This window comes from Ranitomeya variabilis, chromosome 2, assembly GCF_051348905.1.
Source record: "Ranitomeya variabilis isolate aRanVar5 chromosome 2, aRanVar5.hap1, whole genome shotgun sequence".
NCBI classification, from domain to species: domain Eukaryota; kingdom Metazoa; phylum Chordata; class Amphibia; order Anura; family Dendrobatidae; genus Ranitomeya; species Ranitomeya variabilis.
The window spans coordinates 23,710,639-23,730,881 of record NC_135233.1 but is presented as its reverse complement, the minus strand read 5'-3'; the positions used below and the strand labels follow the sequence as shown (position 1 = coordinate 23,730,881).

The 20,243-nt window shown below is 42.5% G+C and overlaps 1 long non-coding RNA gene across 2 annotated transcripts in view; it reads right to left on the bottom strand.

Annotated features, from left to right (window-relative positions):
• Nucleotides 1-370: 370 nt before the first annotated feature.
• The window catches only part of LOC143809036 (uncharacterized), a 33,970-nt gene continuing 14,097 nt past the window's right edge, over nt 371-20,243 (bottom strand). The window contains exon 3 of one of the 2 annotated variants that reach the window (XR_013222039.1): nt 371-1,656. This is a non-coding gene — a long non-coding RNA (uncharacterized LOC143809036). Of the gene's footprint in view, nt 1,657-6,849; nt 6,985-20,243 lie in introns of those variants that run through there. The other variant, XR_013222038.1, reaches the window with a different exon arrangement.

Below are 20,243 nucleotides of genomic sequence, written 5' to 3'. Positions count from 1 at the left end.
CACGTCCTTTCGGGAGCAAATACAGGATTTTTAAAGAGACATTTCCAAGTCCTTTGGTGCTCAATGTAGAGTCATTAAAATGCTCTTCGCCCATTAATATGTTCAGGATTTACAGATGGCGGGTAAACTTGGTTAATACCTAATCTTCCTGGCAGCTTTGGATGCTGCAATGGTTAATAGGGTCTAGTGCAGGACAATTGGCCTATAATATATTTTATTATATATAACGAGATCCACAATTGTTTATGAGTCAGATCTTTGATTTACTGATCCATAGCTCAAAATGTAGCTTCAGAGAGAATGCCCACTGAGCCCCGAACCCGCAGCTGCAGAAATACATATGGTTAATAACCCAAATTATGAACGGGTGGTAACCCTATTATTCCATGCGGTTTAGGAAAAAGCACAGGTTAAAAAAAAAAAACCTATGCGTTTTGTTTCCCATAATCGGATAACAATCTGAGCTCTTTTTATTGATTCATAACTCCAAACCTATTATGTCTCCGCACACAGCCTTTTGCTCTGTTCTCACTGGTGTCAGGGTTTCCATTTATAGCAAAAGCTTGAGTATTGAAAGTCTCCAGTCACATTGATATATTGTAAAAGATATTTACTTCATGGCAAAAGTACTTTGTTACTAGTTTTCTTTCTATTGTAAGGTGGCATCTGGACAGGTCCTGGACAGAAGATATGTGTCACCGAGGTGGTGAGCCTCGGTGATGTGAAGTCCGGAAAAGCAGGCTTTAGCACCATTAGTTCTTAGGGTTTTTTTTTTTAATAAGCCTGGATTTTGGGTCCAGGTTTTAGAAACAGCCAGAATAGCTGGATGGGACTGGCCGTTCCCATATTTCCACTTACAGGATTTGAACAGTTTATTTAAGGCAGCTGAACTGCGACAGTTGTGTCTGGGAGTGAAGGTGGAAAGACCTAGAGTTCACTGGTCAGTTTTGTCTGGAGGTTGACTAGGACTGACCCTAATTGTAAAATGGGTGAGCCCGCATTGTTGAACATTGTACTGCCATATGGACACTTATCTTTCTTTGCTAACTTTGATGACAAATAAGAAGGAGCACTATGTTCGTTTGCTGTAATAAACCTTCCTGTTTGCTATAAAGTCTTTGTGCCTTCCAGAAAGCGATGATTCCTATAGTATATACAATATATGTGTATTAAGACGATACACAAGTCTAAGTGGATCCTTATTTTTGGCTCCAGTTGGGATAATAATTGCTTTGGTTTGAAGTTTTTCATTAATGTAATCAGCAGGAGGATAACGTACTTGTCCTACAGAGTGTTACACGGTAACTGACAACCGCACTTGAATCCGGTGATCCCCGGAGGGTATTTATCATGTGACAGAACACATTTTCCATTTCCCTTCAATTACTTACCATTTATTCTATTAAAAAACTTCACCTCCTGATCAGGTTCAGAAGGATTTGGTTTTAGCTTCCTGGAGGATATTGCTTTAAGGTGCCTTCTAAGACTTCATTTAGAGTAAGCAATCTAAATTGGCTTTCAGGTTCCTTGACTTGATAACATTGACAGAAGGATTCCCACAATATCTCCGCTAAGACACAGGCTCCAATCACTTTAATGTAGCTGAGGTTTTCAATGTTCTGGAGAGGAAATAGGACAATCCAGCGCTGCTGTGACCTAGAAAACCACAAATAATCAATAATAACGCAAAAAATCCAAGGTCCGGCACAAAGCAAATCTTACTAACAATAGACAATACTATCACATGTGACAGAATGATGAAGTTATGGATAAAAGATGAAAGTGTGAAATAAAACAACTCCAAATGGGTAATCTTGTAGTCACGCCGTGAAGCTCAAGAACAATATCGTTTCTTAGAGGACGCTAATAAGATATTTATACTTTTGTGATCAATGCGTCTAAAAGCAACAAATGAAGCAACTCTGCACATAATGTCTATTGTTTTTGGGGTTTGCCAGTCTGATAAAGCTGTGCTTTCAGACTGTGGGCACTTACAAAGCCATCACAGCCTTGCCAAATATTGGCCGCAGAAGCACATGACCTGGCCTGTATAAAGGCGGGTGCCGCCGCCATTCTGTTCTTATTAGTGTGGGGATATGATGCATCTGGAGTGAGGGACAGATTCTAACTGCGCACTCTGCAAAAAAAATGCCGTGGGTACTCTGCAACCCATATCTGTGGTAGTACTGTGCCACTACTGTGCGTACTCTGCACCACCCGACCTGTGGGAGTACTGTTCCTTTAAGCCGCTGTGTATAATCTGCACCCCCCACCTATAGGAGTACTATTCTTTTAAGCCACTGTGTATAATCTGCACCCCCCACCTATAGGAGTACTATTCTTTTAAGCCACTGTGTATAATCTGCACCTCCCACCTCTGGGAGAACTATTCCTCTGAGCCACTGTGTAGACTCTGCACCCGTCACCTGTGGGAGTACTGTGCTGAAAGCTGCTGTGTGTATTCTGCACCCCCCCACCTGTGGGAGTACTGTTCCTTTAACCCGCTGTGTGTACTCTGCACCACCCAACCTGTGGGAGTACTGTTCCTTTAACCCGCTGTGTGTACTCTGCACCACCCGACCTGTGGGAGTACTGTTCCTTTAAGCCGCTGTGTATAATCTGCACCCCCCCCCCACCTATAGGACTACTATTCTTTTAAGCCACTGTGTATAATCTGCACCCCCCACCTGTGGGAGAACTATTTCTCTGAGCCACTGTGTGGACTCTGCACCCCTCACCTGTGGGAGTACTGTGCTGAAAGCTGCTGTGTGTATTCTGCACCCCCCCACCTGTGGGAGTTACTGTTCTTTTAAGCTGCTGTGGAAGATGATGCGGGGGATGATGAGGTCCTAGATCCCAAATGAAGCAAAGGCCATTCTAGTGACGTGCACAGTTCGGAGGAAGAGGAGGTGGCCACACTGCCAGAGTGGCACAGCAAAAGAGGGAGCTAGGTGCAAAGGGACAACGAGCACCCTAGCCAGTACAGTGATTGCTACTTCCCACCATGCCCCTGAAATAAGCCCACCAAATACAGCTCAAAAGAGCTCGTTTGCGTAGCATTTCTTCAGTGAATGTGCTGCCGACAAGCGACAGGTGTCTGTGATAGTAATGTACATAACCAAAAGTCCTTCTAGACATATTTTTCTACTCTTATGCAGAAGTCTGTGATAGCACTGTGCCAAAAGCTGCTGTGTGCATTCTTTAACCCAAATCTGTGGGAGTACTGTGTTTTTAAGCCGCTGTGTGTACTCTGCAACTCTGCCTGTGGGGGGTTCTCTGCTCCTTTGTCTGGGTGTGAAATTTGTCATCTGCTTTCTCAGGGAAATGTGAAAACATGCTCTGTGGGTGAAATTTGTGATCATCTGTTGGTGAAATGTGGAAGCGTGCTCTGCAGGTATAATTTCTTATGAGCTTCTGTGAGATAAACATGCTCTGTGGGTGAAATGTTTAACTGGACTGTGGGTAGCATGCCTTGCTGTGGACCACCAGCTCGATCCATACTACCAGCTTTTCATCTGCGGCATTTGTAACGCACGGTGGGAATGATGTGTGTGTAAACATATTTTTCCACTCTTAGGCCGGCCTCACACTCAGCGTATGTAAATACGGTCCGTTTTTTTACGGCCGTAATACGCAGAAAAGTCCCCAAAATAGTGATCTGTATGTCATCCGTAGGCAGGGTGTGTCAGCGTATTTTGCGCATGGCATCCTCCGTATGTAATCCGTATGGCATCCGTACTGCGGTATTTTCTCGCAGGCTTGCAAAACTGACATCTAATGGATTTATGTGCTCAAATGTTCGTTAAAACATATATATATATATATATATATATATATGTCATTGAGACACATATATATATTCTGTATTTATATTTAATTCAGCGCGAGATATGTGAAAAGCCGGTAATTCAATTGCCGGCTTTTCATTTCTCCTTCACAAACCCGACAGGATATGAGACATGATTTACATACAGTAAACCATCTCATATCCCTTTTTTTTTTGCATATTCACCACTACTAATGTTAGTAGTGTGTATGTGCAAAATTTGGGCACTGTAGCTTGTAAAATAAAGGGTTAAATCGCGGAAAAAATTGGCGTGGGCTCCCGCACAATTTTCTCCGCCAGAGTGGTAAAGCCAGTGACTGAGGGCAGATATTAATAGCCTAGAGAGGGTCCATGGTTATTGGCCCCCCCTGGCTACAAACATCTGCCCCCAGCCACCCCAGAAAAGGCACATCTGGAATATGCGCCTATTCTGGCACTTGGCCACTCTCTTCCCACTCCCTGTAGCGGTGGGATATGGGGTAATGAAGGGTTAATGCCACCTTGCTATTGGAAGGTGACATTAAGCCAGACTAATAATGGAGAGGCGTCAATTATGACACCTATCCATTATTAATCCAATAGTACGAAATGGTTAATAAAACACACACACATTATTACAAAGTATTTTAATGAAATAAAGACACAGGGTGTTGTAATATTTTATTATTCTCTTAATCCACCTGAAGACCATCGTTCTGTAACAAAGTTAAAAAAACAAACAACAATATTCCATACCTTCTGTTGTTATGTCCCATGATGTAAATCCATCTGAAGGGGTTAAATCATTTTACAGCCAGGAGCTCTGCTAATGCACTCGCTCGTGCCTGTAAACCCCCCGGGTACTGAAAGGAAAGCTGGGTGATCTGTAGTCACCTTGAGTTGCGGTGAGGCGCCCTCTGCTGGATGTCCTCATATGAACTCGAGCGTGGGAACTTTTCCAAGGCTCCAGTTCATGAGGACATCCAGCAGAGGGCGCATCACCGCAACTCAAGGTAACTACAGATCACCCTGCTTTCCTTTCAGTACCCGGGGTTTTACAGGCAGGAGCGAGTGCTTTAGCACAGCTCCTGGCTGTAAAATGATTTAACCCCTTCAGATGGAGTTACATCGTGGGACATAACGTCGGAAGGTATGGAATATTGTTGTTTGTTTTTTTTACTTTGTTTCAGGACAATGGTCTTCAGGTGGATTAAGAGAATAATAAAATATTACAACAACCTGTGTCTTTATTTCATTAAAATACTTTGTAATCATGTGTGTGTGTTTTATTAACCATTTAGTAATATTGGATTAATAATGGATAGGTGTCATAATTGACGCCTCTCCATTATTAATCTGGCGTAATGTCACCTTACAATAGCAAGGTGACATTAACCCTTCATTACCCCATATCCCACCGCTACTCGGGAGTGGGAAGAGAGTGGCCAAGTGCCAGAATAGGCGCATCTTCCAGATGTGCCTTTTCTGGGGTGGCTGGGGGCAGATGTTTGTAGCCAGGGGGGGGCAATAACCATGGACCCTCTCTAGGCTATTAATATCTGCCCTCAGTCACTGGCTTTACCACTCGAGGAGAAAATTGCGCGGGAGCCCACGCCAATTTTTTCCGCCATTTAACCCTTTATTTTAGCAGCTACAGCGCCCAAATTTTGCACATACACACTACTAACATTAGTGGTGTGGAATATGCAAAAAAAAAAAAGGGATATGGGATGGTTTACTGTATGTAATCATGTCTCATATCCTGTCGGGTTTGGGAAGGAGAAATGAAAAGCCGGCAATTGAATTACCGGCTTTTCTCTCTAACACCGTTGCGTATTTCTCGCAGGTCACACTGCTGGTCCATGTGTAATCTGTATTTTTCTTGCCCCCATAGACTTTCATTGGCGATTTTTTGCGCAATACGGTGACAAACGCAGCATGCTGCGATTTTGTACGGCCGTACAAGACCGTATAATACGGATCAGTAAAATACGGCTGATAAGAGCTGGGACATAGGGAATCATTGGGCCGTGTGTTATGCGTATTTTACGGACGTAGTTTATGCGCTCATACGTCCGTAAAACTCGCTAGTGTGAGGCCGGCCTTATGCAACCATGTCTGTGATAGCACTGTGCCAAAAGCCTCTGTGTGTATTCTTTCACTCATATCTGTGGGACTACTGTGCCTTTAGGCCGCTGTTTGTGTTCTGCAACCCTGCCTGTGGGGTGTGTGTCTAGGTGTGAAATTTTTAATCAGCTTTCTCATGGAAATGTGGAAACATGCTCTGTGGGTAAAATGTTTAACTGGACTGCGGGTAGCATGCCCCGCTGTGGACCACCAGCTTGATCCAAGATCATACTACCAGCTTTTCATCTGCGGCATTTGTAACGCATATTTTTCCACTCTTATGCAGCCATGTCTGTGATAGTACTGTGCCAAAAGCCGCTGTGTGTATTCTGCAACTCTGCCTGTGGGGTTACTGTGCTACGTTGTCTAGGTGTGACATTTTTAATCAGCTTTCTCAGGGAAATGTGGAAACATGCTCTGTGGGTGAAATGTTTAACTGGACAGCCGGTAGCAAGCCTCGTTACGGACCACCGGCTCGATCCGAGATCATACTACCAGCTTTTCACCTGTGGCATTTGTATCGTACGCTACTGGAGCAGACATTTTGGAGCTGTGAGGGTACTGGCCCAATGGTCTGTGTGAGACTGTTAACCAGACCGGTATTAGCTATGCTCAGTCTCTGTGAGGGCACTGCTAAAATCTTAATGTTATTAATTTCCTTCCTATTTTACACCTTTAAGTCATTTCCTTATCCACATTTGTTTGCAGGGCAATTGTCCTACTCTTTCTCCTATTTTTCTTCCTTTTGCAGCCCCCTAGCCCTTACTCTGACCATTTTACAGCACTGAAGTTCGGGTCCCCAATGATTTATATTGGGATCTCGTTCATCACATCTAGAGGGAAAATCTAGTGCTAAAAAAAATGCCCAATGTGCATAAAAAACAAACTACTTTGCAACTAGCGTTGATTACAGATGTCCCATCCTTTATTGTATACAGCTACAATGCAAAGCTATGTGTCTCTCTATGGTTACAGACTTCAAATAAACCCCGCGTCTTCGGATTCCGCAGTCATGTGGGATTCCACTCCTTCTGCCCGAACATCTTGATAACCTACAAACAGAGAAAAGTAACCCATGATCTCAGCATTTTGCTGCAGTTTTCCTGCTGCTCCCTTCACATAAAATAGCTGCGTGCCGATGTATGAAACATTTTTTGCAAGGTCACTTGTCAGTTTTTATTGCACTTGCAAAAAGTTTTATGAGATTGAAATTTTTGTTACGTGCATTTTTCCACCACGTGAGCAAAGTCAGCAGAGCCGTCCGTCACGACACGACAGAATGCTGATCCAGCACATCTTACTGCTGACATTGTATCAGCTGGAATCAGCATCGGGGTTCAAGGAGTTCAGGATTTTGGGGAAGCTTGGCTCGTCCTTGGATCCTTCCAATGGGTGTGACTTGGAAATACCTCATAAATTCGCTGCAGACATGTGATATGGAAAAGTCAGGGGTGTTGGGACTACTTTATAAATAGGCTGTTTATGTGATACTTTTATAGGATGAGTAAGGGGCAAACAATAGCGCAAAGGGGGGATGGGATGGAGACATTATCCATTGTGAGACCACAGAGCAGGATGGGCGCGTTTGGAGACGCTTCTAATCAGAAAAAGGCTGAAAATCCGCAGGAAAGTGCACGCGGAGTTGAGTTTTATTGCTCTTGGCCTTGGATTTCGAGGGAAGTTTTCGATGCCAAGTTTCCAGACAGGACATTAATCTAGAGGACAAAGCAAGAAAGCCTTGTTCAGAACGTTACACCTGCGAGTAGTGTGGTACCACGACACACAGGGAGGAGGTGCCAAAACTAATGCAAAGGAAAGTTTAAGATTTGCACAAATTGATACTAATCTATCATGCACAATTTCTTAATCTACTCGATGATGCAAAAAGTTCTAGATCCCAACATCAAGTATCGTCCAAAGCCAGAAGAGGGGTGCTGGAGTATTACTGGAACACAGTGACCTGTGACCGGCCCCTAGTACGTCACGTTCACACATGCAGAATGTTGGTTTTTTTCTGCTACTTTATTGCACGGTTTTTGTAGGTGCTCCCAGCAAAATACATAAATGAAATCTGCTTAGTTTATTGTAATTTTTTGTTGATTTTTTTTATCGGTTTTAGCTTTTCTTTTTGTATGTCTTTGAAGCAGATTGGATGTTACTTGTTTACTTGTAGAGAAATGCTGTGATACTTTACTTTTCCCACTCATTTTTTCATGTTCTTTTATAGAAATGTCAGGCCATGTGCTTCTGCTGTGTATTTTGTTTGCAGAAGATATGCTGCATTCAGCAGTTTAAAGGAACCTGACAGCTTTCCCATGTCCCACAGACGCGGGGAAAGTGACGTCACCACTGGCTCCCTGACAAAGCACAATAATTTGGATGTGTGCACCCCAGCTTCATTGCCACCCCTCTCCCTGGCTTCATCTGCACCCCTGTCCCTGGCTTCATCGGCACTCCTCTCCCTAGCTTCATCAGCACCCCTCTCCCTGGCTTCATTGACACCCCTTTCCCTGGCTTCATCGACACTCCTGTGACTGGTTTCATTGGCATCCCTCTCCCTGGCTTCATTGGCACCCCACTCCCTGGCTTCATCGACACTCCTGTGCCTGGTTTCATCAGCATCCCTCTCCCTGGCTTCATCGGCTCCCCTTTCCCAGGCTTCATCGACACTCCTGTGCCTGGCTTCATCGGCACCCCTCGCCCTGACTTTATTGGCATTTCTCTGCCTGGATTCATTGGCACAACTCTCCCTGGCTACATCTGCACCCCTCTCCCTGACTTCGTCATCTCTCTCCCTGGCTTCATTGGTACCCCGCTCCATGGTTTCATCGGCACTCCTTTCCCTGGCTACATTGGCACTCCTGTGCATAGCTTCATCGGCACTCCTCTCCCTGGCTTCATCGGCACTCCTCTCCCTGGTTTCATCGGCACTCCTCTGCCTGGTTTCATCGGCACTCCTCTCCCTGGCTTCATCGGCACTCCTCTCCCTGGCTTCATCGGCACTCCTCTCCCTGGCTTCATCGGCACTCCTCTCCCTGGCTTCATCGGCACTCCTCTCCCTGGCTTCATCGGCACTCCTCTCCCTGGCTTCATCGGCACTCCTCTCCCTGGTTTCATCGGCACTCCTCTGCCTGGTTTCATCGGCACTCCTCTCCCTGGCTTCATCGGCACTCCTCTCCCTGGCTTCATCGGCACTCCTCTCCCTGGCTTCATCGGCACTCCTCTCCCTGGCTTCATTGGTACTCCTCTCCCTGGCTTCATCGGCACTCCTCTCCCTGGCTTCATCGGCACACCTCTGCCTGGCTTCATTGGGACCCCTTTCCCTGGATTCATCGGCACCTCTTTTCCTGGCTTCATTGGCACACCACATCTGCCCATGGAAGCAGCCATAGGACTCGTTACCACTGGATCTGCAAATATCACATCGAGTTGTATCCTATGTCACCCCTGCCTCCCTGGGCATATGCAGTGCACCAATGAAGCTAGGGAGAGGAATGTACACTTGGGAATACAGCTTTAGGGGCCAAATTGCAACAGTGGGCATGCGGCTTTATAAAGTCACATCCAGAGTTACACTTTATGGGAACTTGGACTCACTGTATCAAGCCTGGGGTCCGATGACCGATCCTAGTTTTTCAATTGCCATTCTCATCTTGCCCCTAAGGGCTCATTCTCAAGACTGTAATTTCGGTCTGAGAGCCATCCATGGGAAAAAAAAACAACAGAGAACACTAGGTCCAATGGTGTTCAATGGCGCAGTGTAGATGAGCGATTTATTTTTCACTGACTGAATGTACCTTAACTAGTTTCTTCCTAAATCTGATGAGACTCAACCATTCAAGTCTGTAAGTGGGCAAAAACATTGACTGTCATACGGAGCCACAGTACAGCGTCCAATGTTAACAGATACATTGCAATTCTGTAACCTAGGAAACTGTAAATGGTCATGTAAATGGTTAATAGCTGATGCTGTAAAAAAAAACAAACGGATTGTACACAGAGGACAAGTGAGAAAAAAATATTCTGTTTCTGGATGAAACGCTGAAATTATTATATGCTCATGTGAACCTAGACTTACCATAAGATGAGAGCGCTCACATTGCACTGTAATTGTGGTGGGACTCTAGAATTCCTCTTGGTAACAGACCTGACACTTCTCACAGCTGAGGTTTTGTTACAACCATATCCAGTGTATTTAGTGTGAGGCAGATTAGGAGATTCAGAAGTTAAAAGTCTCATAAAAAACTCAAATGAAGTCACCAGAAGGAAACCTGACGATTTATGGTTTCCCTTACAGATTTTCATTAGGTACCAGGGGCTTCAACTTAACAGAAATCTGCGCAAAACGGCTGCTCAGATACAACATGTCACTGGCACTGATATGACACATTGTAGCAAAAGACATATTGGTGCCTGCTGCTGATGTATCTGTCACTGGATGCAACTGTAACAATCCCTCAGCTGTGAGAACTATTAGGTCAGGACAGGTTTTTACCCTTTTTACTTAAAGGAGGCGGTTGTCATTTACTGACTGCAAGCAGAGATCTTGTAAAAGGTAAGAAATAGTGATGAGCGAGCATTTTTGGATAAGGTGCTATCTGAGCATGCTCGGGTGCTAACCGAGTGTCTTTGGTGTGCTCGAATAATATGTTCGACAACAGCAACAAAAGCAGGGGATTGCCTAACAAGCAGGGAATCCCTGCCGTGAGACACGCAGCCGCAGGGACTGGAACATATTATTCGAGCACGCCGAAGGCACTCGGTTAGCACACGAGCATGCTCAGATAACACCTTATCCGAGGAGATCAGAGTGGGTGCTCCTGCAGCACTTGGCAGAAAGGGGAACCATTATCCCGAACCCATCAGAGTGCATCAGCGCTGACATGCTCGGTCCCCGCTCCAAGCTTTCCATATAAGACTCAGTATTTTGCAGCAGTCCTGTAAGGAATGAATAGATCAGCAAGTGGAGTACGGCCGCTTCCTTCCAAAAGGGATAAAAGTGCGATTCCTACCAATCGGTGCTGATCCCAGCGGTCAGACCCCACTAATAAATCAGCTCCCCCTACCCTGTGGATAGAAAACTTGCTCTAAACATACAAAAGTATCTGTATACAAATAACAACTTTGTAATGAATATGTAGAAGACCCAAAAATCCCAGCAGTGTAGGGTCGATCAGACCCCAATACCAGTACAGGGTGTGAACTTCCCCAGTGAGTGACCCTGACGCCGTGCGCGGAGTGCTCTCTGGGTTCTGTGCCAACAGTAACACCGATAAGACACTCGTAAAATCATTTCTTACTTTTTCCACTTTAGATTTTATTACGTTGTAACATTTCCTAGAAAACGACCAAAACAATAATAATTGGTGTGAATGCAACATAACATTACTGGGGAAAGGCATGCTGGGAGTAACCAAGCGAGACAGGGAGCATAACATGGAGACAAATGGCCGTAAAATGATCAGAGAAAACTGGAAAGAGTCAAAGTGTGAAAACAGAGAATAAGGAACGTACACACAATGGCGGGAGTTATATTTGTATACCTAGGGGCAGTATTATAGTAGTTATATTCTTGTACATAGGAGCAGTATTATAGTAGTTATATTCTTGTACATAGGAGCAGTATTATAGTAGTTATATTCTTGTACATAGGGAGCAGTATTATAGTAGTTATATTATTGTACATAGGAGCAGTATTATAGTAGTTATATTCTTGTACATAGGAGCAGTATTATAGTAGTTATATTCTTGTACATAGGGGCAGTATTATAGTAGTTATATTCTTGTACATAGGAGCAGTATTATAGTAGTTATATTCTTGTACATAGGAGCAGTATTATAGTAGTTATATTCTTGTACATAGGAGCAGTATTATAGTAGTTATATTCTTGTACATAGGAGCAGTATTATAGTAGTTATATTCTTGTACATAGGAGCAGTATTATAGTAGTTATATTCTTGTACATAGGAGCAGTATTATAGTAGTTATATTCTTGTACATAGGAGCAGTATTATAGTAGTTATATTCTTGTACATAGGGGGCAGTATTATAGTAGTTATATTCTTGTACATAGGGAGCAGTATTATAGTAGTTATATTCTTGTACATAGGGGCAGTATTATAGTAGTTATATTCTTGTACATAGGGGCAGTATTATAGTAGTTATATTCTTGCACATAGGGGCAGTATTATAGTAGTTATATTCTTGTACATAGGAGCAGTATTATAGTAGTTATATTCTTGTACATAGGAGCAGTATTCTAGTAGTTATATTCTTGTACATAGGAGCAGTATTATAGTAGTTATATTCTTGTACATAGGGGCAGTATTATAGTAGTTATATTCTTGTACATAGGAGCAGTATTATAGTAGTTATATTCTTGTACATAGGAGCAGTATTATAGTAGTTATATTCTTGTACATAGGAGCAGTATTATAGTAGTTATATTCTTGTACATAGGAGCAGTATTATAGTAGTTATATTCTTGTACATAGGAGCAGTATTATAGTAGTTATATTCTTGTACATAGGGGGCAGTATTATAGTAGTTATATTCTTGTACATAGGGAGCAGTATTATAGTAGTTATATTCTTGTACATAGGGGCAGTATTATAGTAGTTATATTCTTGTACATAGAGGCAGTATTATAGTAGTTATATTCTTGCACATAGGGGCAGTATTATAGTAGTTATATTCTTGTACATAGGAGCAGTATTATAGTAGTTATATTCTTGTACATAGGAGCAGTATTCTAGTAGTTATATTCTTGTACATAGGAGCAGTATTATAGTAGTTATATTCTTGTACATAGGGGCAGTATTATAGTAGTTATATTCTTGTACATAGGAGCAGTATTATAGTAGTTATATTCTTGTACATAGGAGCAGTATTATAGTAGTTATATTCTTGTACATAGGAGCAGTATTATAGTAGTTATATTCTTGTACATAGGAGCAGTATTATAGTAGTTATATTCTTGTACATAGGAGCAGTATTATAGTAGTTATATTCTTGTACATAGGAGCAGTATTATAGTAGTTATATTCTTGTACATAGGGGGCAGTATTATAGTAGTTATATTCTTGTACATAGGGAGCAGTATTATAGTAGTTATATTCTTGTACATAGGAGCAGTATTATAGTAGTTATATTCTTGTACATAGGAGCAGTATTATAGTAGTTATATTCTTGTACATAGGGGGCAGTATTATAGTAGTTATATTCTTGTACATAGGAGCAGTATTATAGCAGTTATATTCTTGTACATAGGGGCAGTATTATAGTATTTATATTCTTGTACATAGGGGCAGTATTATAGTAGTTATATTCTTGTACATAGGAGCAGTATTATAGTAGTTATATTCTTGTATATAGGGGCAGTATTATAGTAGTTATATTCTTGTATATAGGAGCAGTATTATAGTAGTTATATTCTTGAACATAGGAGCAGTATTATAGTAGTTATATTCTTGTACATAGGAGCAGTATTATAGTAGTTATATTCTTGTACATAGGAGCAGTATTATAGTGGTTATATTCTTGTACATAGGAGCAATATTATAGTAGTTATATTCTTGTACATAGGAGCAGTATTATAGTAGTTATATTCTTGTACATAGGGGCAGTATTATAGTAGTTACCGGTATATTCTTGTACATAGGGGCAGTATTATAGTATTTATATTCTTGTACATAGGAGCAGTATTATAGTAGTTATATTCCTGTACATAGGAGCAGTATTATAGTAGTTATATTCTTGTACATAGGAGCAGTATTATAGTAGTTATATTCTTGTACATAGGGGCAATATTATAGTAGTTATGTTCTTGTACATAGGTGGCAGTATTATAGTAGTTATATTCCTGTACATAGGAGCAGTATTATAGTAGTTATATTCTTGTACATAGGAGCAGTATTATAGTAGCTATATTCTTGTACATAGGGGACAGTATTATAGTAGTTATATTGTTGTACATAGGGGCAGTATTATAGTAGTTATATTCTTGTACATAGGGGCAGTATTATAGTAGTTATATTCTTGTACATAGGGGCAGTATTATAGTAGTTATATTCTTGTACATAGGGAGCAGTATTATAGTAGTTATATTCTTGTACATAGGGGGCAGTATTATAGTAGTTATATTCTTGTACATAGGAGCAGTATTATAGTAGTTATATTCTTGTACATAGGAGCAGTATTATAGTAGTTATATTCTTGTACATAGGGGCAGTATTATAGTAGTTATATTCTTGTACATAGGGAGCAGTATTATAGTAGTTATATTCTTGTACATAGGGGGCAGTATTATAGTAGTTATATTCTTGTACATAGGAGCAGTATTATAGTAGTTATATTCTTGTACATAGGAGCAGTATTATAGTAGTTATATTCTTGTACATAGGAGCATTATTATAGTAGTTATAATCTTGTACATAGGAGCAATATTATAGTAGTTATAATCCTGTACATAGGAGCAGTATTATAGTAGTTACAGTCTTGTACATAGGGGCAATATTATAGTAGTTATATTCTTGTACATAGGGCAGTATTATAGTAGTTTTATTCTTGTACTTAGGGGAAGTATTATAGTAGTTATATTCTTGTATATAGGGGCAGTATTATAGTAGTTATATTCTTGTACATAGGGGGCAGTATTATAGTAGTTATATTCTTGTACATAGGGGCAGTATTATAGTAGTTATAGTCTTGTACATAGGAGCAGTATTATAGTAGTTATATTCTTGTACATAGGAGCAGTATTATAGTAGTTATATTCTTGTACATAGGAGCAGTATTATAATAGTTATATTCTTGTACATAGGAGCAGTATTATAGTAGTTATATTCTTGTACATAGGAGCAGTATTATAATAGTTATATTCTTGTACATAGGAGCAGTATTATAGTAGTTATATTCTTGTACATAGGAGCAGTATTATAGTAGTTATATTCTTGTACATAGGAGCAGTATTATAGTAGTTATATTCTTGTACATAGGGGGCAGTATTATAGTAGTTATATTCTTGTACATAGGGGCAGTATTATAGTAGTTATAGTCTTGTACATAGGAGCAGTATTATAGTAGTTATATTCTTGTACATAGGAGCAGTATTATAGTAGTTATATTCTTGTACATAGGAGCAGTATTATAGTAGTTATATTCTTGTACATAGGAGCAGTATTATAGTAGTTATATTCTTGTACATAGGAGCAGTATTATAATAGTTATATTCTTGTACATAGGAGCAGTATTATAGTAGTTATATTCTTGTACATAGGAGCAGTATTATAATAGTTATATTCTTGTACATAGGAGCAGTATTATAGTAGTTATATTCTTGTACATAGGAGCAGTATTATAGTAGTTATATTCTTGTACATAGGAGCAGTATTATAGTAGTTATATTCTTGTACATAGGAGCAGTATTATAATAGTTATATTCTTGTACATAGGAGCAGTATTATAGTAGTTATATTCTTGTACATAGGGGCAGTATTTTAGTAGTTATATTCTTGTACATAGTAGCAGTATTATAGTAGTTATATTCTTGTACATAGGAGCAGTATTATAGTAGTTATATTCTTGTACATAAGGGCAGTATTATAGTAGTTATATTCTTGTACATAGGGGCAGTATTATAGTAGTTATATTCTTGTATATAGGGAACAGTATTATAGTAGTTCTGCTTCTTACACATAGGAGCAGTAGTATATTGACCACTTTCCGGACGGTCGATTTCTCTTACCCCCGTATCTCACCCTCAGTTATGAGTGATGTTAGGTCAGGAAGAGTTTTCAACTACTTAATGTATCTGGGATGTTTTCCTAAACTGACATGAAGCAGAGATTGTGAAAATGGTGAGCTCTGTATCTTTCTTACAGAACACTACCATGCTTTCTTGCCTTGGAGATGTCGTCCTCCTTCCTTGTTCTGAGGTTGATCCATACTTCCGTATATGAATCGGGGATTATATGACCCATGTAAGTAGAGAGCAGAATGAAGACAGATGGTGGTGGCAGAGGCCATATGACGCAGTTTGTCATTTGGGGCCATTTGGAGAGTTCATTATGTTCTCTTAAGTGAGATAAATTCTAACAATTGGGAGCGGTAATCGTCCAAAAACTCCTATTATACAAAACTGTAAATTAAAGCCAAATGGCGTCCTGTAGCTGCACATGTGGATCACTGTTCAATGAGACATCATCTTGGCTCGTGTCCTCTGTCATCAGAGTCTTACTAACTCTGCAATCACATCGTGCCCAGATTCAGGACTAGTTTTCCTTATTCCAGACAGCGTGACATGGAGGAGCTACGGCCGCTTCCACGATTTATACGCAATGTGGAAACCTGGTCACATGGTTCTAATTGTCGTGTAACACAGAGTATTTCAGGAGAAGAGTTTGCTGATTCTGTGGGGGGTGGGCACTGGGCAGAGTACTTACGAGATGATATTAATGATGTCAGGGCTGCATGTGACAGGGCAGAGTTATGTTGTGACAAGAAAATTGGAAATAAGTGGGAGGTTTCATGGACCAAATTGTAGGACCAGCTCAGCAGCACAGAGTATTTTAGGACTAAAACATGTGTTAATCAATGTCACACCATAAGCTAGATCTGAGGCCTGAGCTTATTGACTCCTGGTGTCTTATCTTGTTTTGTGGATGTCTCATACTTGCTCGGCATTGGACCGGACTAATGTGGTGCCCGATGGAGGTGTCGTCTATGACTCTTCAGGTCCTTCTCTTTCCTCCGATGCTGCAGCTGGAAGGATCATTCATCAGCGGTAACTAGTGTTGAGCGATACTGGAGCGCCCCCACTGCCGCAGGGCCGAGGGGTACCCGGTACCGGGTCTCTCTGTCTCAGTTCTGGGGTTGTCACGGTGGCTAGACCCGGCCCGTGACCCTGCTGAGGGGCGTCCAATGAAGGTGCAGAGTGATACTGTTGTGGTGTGGTGCCGGTCGCAGTAAATAACGAGGACACCAGGTTGCAGTCTCTTTACCTCTTTACTGAAGGCTTCAGGATCCTCAGTCCGGAATACGGTTAACCGGGCTACCTGAGTCCGGCCGGTCCGATGGCACCTCCAGAGTTCCCTTTGCAGGTGGAAATCTGTGCCGACCTTCTAGCGCTTGTGTGTTGTAGTCCTTCCCTGCTGTGCTTACGGGATAGTCCTCACAACTGTTGTGTCTGTTTCTGAAGTTCCCTCACAACTCGATTATGATGTTCTGTTTCGTCTTCCAGATGATATGGCTAGGACGCACCCGTATAACGGGTAGGCCTGGAGTTCTAGAGTCGCCCCTCTCCAGATCTTGCCCCCTGTGTCTGCTTAGGTGATTTTGGGTGAGACAGCCCGCCTAGAACTGACTGTCCTGCCATAGGTTTGAAGTAAGGCCTGGAGCTCAATACTTTCTCGGCATTCCGGCCACCGGCTACGCGCCTCAGTAGGATGTTGCCTCGTCTTACAGCACGACTCCTACTGGTGATTCTCCTTGTTGTGTTGGTCTCGTTTCTCACTCAGCACAATAAACCTCGCTTCTTGTCCTCTCTTGGGGTACCACCGCGATGAAGTGCAGGCGCGGTCCCGTAACGCTCTTTCTGTTCGCTAGGCCTCTGTCAGGATCCCACCCCTGACAGGGACCCCCCTGAATCTTCCCTTGCAACACCCTCTGCCACAGGATGTTGCCTGGTTCCAACCCAGTCAGCTTCTCCCTAACTTCCTATCTAACCCCCAGTTTTACCAGATTGTGAGGAGTGGCCTAATACATAGCACCCTTAGCTCCCCCTGGAGGCCAGACTGTGAAGTGTATTGGTGACTGTGATACCTGGTCAGGTGAACTCCTTCAGTGCCATCAGACGTACCATAGCCCCCCTTAGCGGCGGAGCATCAGTACTGCAACGACCAGGACTCTGGGGCGCTGCACTCCCCCCCGGTTAAATCCAGTACTCCTGGACTGGGAAGAAAACAACAATACATGTCAGCAAAAAGACATACAATTTTGAAATGCAATAACAAGTAAACTTTAACAAGGCTTCCCTTTATGGGAGGTGAGGACACTTGAACGTTACAAACATGGTTAAATATTTTAAATAACATACTAGAAATAACTTCTCTTAGGCTACTTTCACACTAGCGTTAACTGCAATCCGCCACAATGCGTCGTTTTGCCGAAAAAACGCATCCTGCAAAAGTGCTTGCAGGATGCGTTTTTTCCCCATAGACTTACATTAAGCGACGTATTGCGACGGATTGACACACGTCGCAACCGTCGTGCGACGGTTGCGCCGTGTTGTGGCGGACCGTCGGGACCAAAAAACGCTACATGTAATGTTTTTTGCTCATGACGGTCTGCTTTTTCCGACCGCGCATGCGCGGCCGGAACTCCGCCCCCGCCTCCCCGCACCTCACAATGAGGCAGCGGATGCGCTGGAAAAATGCATCCGCTGCCCCCGTTGTGCGGCGGAGACAACGCTAGCGTCGGGAACCTCGGCCCGACGCACCGCGACGGGCCGAGCCCAACGCTAGTGTGAAAGTAGCCTAACCCAACCGGGTATTCTACTTAGTGCAATTTCTGAACAATAATTTAACGTTGCCTTTAAGGACGTATACGCTGAATCCACTAAAGACCTTCTTATAAAACGCTATAAGGCTAATCAACTTTTCTTCATTTTCCACCTTTACATCTGCAGGACCGCCTGTCTATCTGCCCTGTTGTGAATTTGGATTCTGGGCTCCCCCGGTGGCTACTGGTGGAATTGAACTGGTGTTTTCATCTTCTCTGTTCACCTGTTCCCATCAAGATGTGGGAGTCGCTATATAACCTTGCTGCTCTGTTAGTTGCTTGCCGGTCAACAATGTTATCAGAAGCCTCTCTGTGCTTGTTCCTGCTCCTAGACAACTACTAGATAAGTTGGACTCTTGTCCATGTTTGTTTTTGCATTTTTGTTCCAGTTCACAGCTGTAGTTTCGTTACTGTGTCTGGAAAGCTCTTGTGAACAGGAATTGCCACTCTGGTGTTATGAGTTAATGCCAGAGTTTTAAAGTAATTTCTGGATGGTGTTTTGATAGGGTTTTCAGCTGACCATGAAAGTGCCTTTTCTGTCTTCTGCTATGTAGTAAGTGGACCTCAAATTTGCTAAACCTATTTTCATACTACGTTTGTTATTTCATCTTGATTCACCGCCAATACATGTGGGGGGCCTCTGTCTCTTTTCGGGGTATTTCTCTAGAGGTGAGCTAGGACTAATATTTCCCTCTGCTAGCATTATTTAGTCCTCCGGCTGGTGCTGGGCATCTAGAATCAACGTAGGCATGCTACCCGGCCACTGCTAGTTGTGTGTTAGGTTTAGTTCATGGTCAGCTCAGTTCCCATCTTCCAAGAGCTAGTTCCTATATATGCTGATGCTATGTTCTCTTGCCATTGAGAACATGACAGTTTGACCGGACCCACTAAAGGGTTAAAATCCTTGGCTAAGAAAGGAGAGAAATAAGAAGTCTGCTGAGAATTTTTTTTTTTTTTTTTCTCCTTCTAATCTTTGAATGGCTCTGTGTCCACCTGTTGTAATGGATCTTCAGAGTGTAACTGCAGGTTTGAATAATCTCGCCACGAAGGTACAAAATTTGCAAGACTTGGTTTGTCATGCACCTATATCTGAGCCGAGAATTCCTTTGCCGGAATTTTTCTCGGGGAATAGATCTGGGTTTCAGAATTTTCTAAATAATTGCAAATTATTTTTGTCCCTGAAATTTCGCTCTGCCGGAGACCCTGCACAGCAGGTCAGGATTGTGATTTCCTTGCTCCGGGGCGACCCTCAAGACTGGGCTTTTTCATTGACACCAGGGGATCCTGCGTTGCTCAATGTGGATGCGTTTTTTCTGGCCTTGGGGTTGCTTTATGACGAACCTCATTTGGAGCTTCAGGCAGAAAAAACTTTGATGTCCCTATCTCAGGGGCAAGATGAAGCGGAAATTTACTGTCAAAGATTCCGTAAATGGTCTGTGCTTACTCAGTGGAATGAGTGCGCCCTGGCGGCGACTTTCAGAGAGGGTCTCTCTGATGCCATTAAGGATGTTATGGTGGGGTTCCCTGTGCCTGCGGGTCTGAATGAGTCCATGACTATGGCTATTCAGATCGATAGGCGTTTGCGGGAGCGCAAACCAGTGCACCATCTGGCGGTGTCCACTGAGAAGTCGCCAGAGAGTATGCAGTGTGATAGAATTCTGTCCCGAAGCGAGCGGCAGAATTTTAGACGGAAAAATGGGTTGTGTTTCTATTGTGGTGATTCTACTCATGTTATATCAGCATGCTCTAAGC